Source organism: Perissodus microlepis, chromosome 15 (assembly GCF_051167445.1).
Source record: "Perissodus microlepis isolate ML-2025 ecotype Zambia chromosome 15, ASM5116744v1, whole genome shotgun sequence".
NCBI lineage: Eukaryota > Metazoa > Chordata > Actinopteri > Cichliformes > Cichlidae > Perissodus > Perissodus microlepis.
Window position 1 is genome coordinate 20,573,527 of NC_140475.1, and position 2,282 is coordinate 20,575,808.

The following is a 2,282-nucleotide window of genomic DNA, read 5'->3' on the forward strand; positions in this document are numbered from 1 at the left end:
TGTTTTTCTTTGTGGTTGATTTCATTTAATACCCACAAATTATTCCAGAATTTTTAGTAACATAATTTAATGTCTTGTTTGGATCTTGTCGTTGTAGTTACGGATGATTGGTTGTGAGCTCATCCTGACTCAGTACTGGCAAAGGTCATGTCTAAATTGGCCGCTTGATTAAGAACAAGTTTCTCACTATATAAATTATTTTAATACTTCAAAGCTCATTTAACAGCTCAAGGATCCACAAAGGTTTATATCTTCAGTATTGTAGTTAGACTAATGGAAATTGAAAAAAATGGCCATTGGTTTGTCAATGAGTTTTGCAACTAAACTGATTTCGCTTCAGGATGCATCTAAAATGCATTCAGGCTGGCTGTGTGGTGTCGTGGAAAAGTGGTACGTGCAAAAACCTTTTGCACGTACGAGGACGCGCACATGCACACTCATGCACGCGCGTTCACTCATCCGAAAAAGTGGCACTTCCGGGCCATGGAGTCCCCACTGCGCACGCTCTGTCTCCTCCGAGTCTAAGGAGGACTACGATGACCTGGAAGACTGAGAACCTTAGTGGGGGTGTGCGTTTTAATCAGGTTTATATTTCTATAAAGTGATATTTCAGTGCAAATTTTATACAAGCTGGAATTTATCTTTTTATCCTAACACTATAAAAAAAACTGCTTTAGACAGTCGAGCTGAAGCGGCAAATTGCGCGAGTTTTAACAACTGCGCTTTGGGGAGGGGGATGGTTAAGTCGAATTTGAGGTCTTCCCAAACAAATAAACAAACAAATGCCACCAGGATTGTGTTGCATTGCAGGATTGTTATAACAACTGCGCTTTGTTGACTGTTTCAGACTTTAAGACGCCGTGTATCTCAAGAAATTGTGAATAGGGAGATGGAGTGGGGTTTTTTTTGTCTGTCTTTGAGGGTGGGGGAAGAGGCTTAATGTTTTTTGTAAGTATGACTAATGTAAGTAAGTAAGTAAAATTTTATTTATATAGCACATTTCTAGATAAAAGATCACAAAGTGCTTCACAAAGTATAAAACAAAAACAGTCAAAAGTTAACAGAATGCAATTTTAAAAAGATGTGTTTTTAGCTGTTTTTTAAAAGTAATCACTGAGTCTGCAGATCTTAAGTTCTGAGGAAGAGAATTCCACAGTCTGGCGGCCACAGCAGCAAAAGCTCTATCACCCCTGGTTTTCAGTCTTGTATACTGAACAACAAGTAGGCCCTGATCACAAGACCTCAGGGACCTACTAGGGGCATAGGGCTGTAAAAGTTCAATGATGTACGCTGGTGCTTGTTCTTGAAGAGCCCTAAATGTCAGAACCAGAATCTTAAAGTGGACTCTGAATTCAATGGGGAGCCAGTGCAGCTGTATAAGCAATGGTGTTACATGAGAGTATTTCGATGTTTTTGTCAGAAGCCTTGCTGCAGCATTTTGGACAATCTGCAGACGCTCCAAGGAGTTTTTGTTTAGACATGTAAACAGTGAATTACAGTAGTCCAATCGTGATGAAATGAATGCATGAATAACAATCTCCAGTTCAGTATGAGATACTATGGGGCTCAATTTAGAAATGTTTCTTAAATGATAGAAACAGGACCGAACCAGAGATTTGACGTGGACATCCAGGGTAAGAGCAGAATCAAAGGTTACCCCTAGGTTCCTGATAGACGATTTCACAAATGTTGAAAGAGGACCAAGAGCATTCATTATGTTAGGTACATGTCTGTCTGGAGCACATAGAAGGACTTCAGTCTTTTCTTCATTAAGTTGGAGGAAGTTGTCAGCCATCCAACCTTTGATGGTTTCTAAGCACACAATCAGAATCTGCAGCTTAGAAACATCTTCAGGTTTAAAAGATATATATAGCTGGATGTCGTCTGCGTAGCAGTGGTAGCAAATGTCCTCAAAGGGGCTCAAGATATGCTGGAGAGGAAGTAGATATATTAAAAACAATAAGGGCCCCAGCACAGAACCTTGTGGCACACCATAGGACAGGGACGTGGAAGATGACCTGTACTTAGAAACCGCCACAGAAAAGTATCGTTCATAGAGATACGAGGAGAACCACTCTAAGGCAGATGTATACACACACACACAAGAACAACAACATAGAAGAAGAAGAGGGGGTAGTTTACTACACGTCATAAAAACACAATCAACTATCTTCCAACTGTATCTTTCTGTTCTGACTTTAGAGTCCTTGTTTGTTTACTGAACCGTACTTTGGAGTCATACTGTTGTGATACTGGTTAGGAAAGGGTAAGGTGTGAGAGAT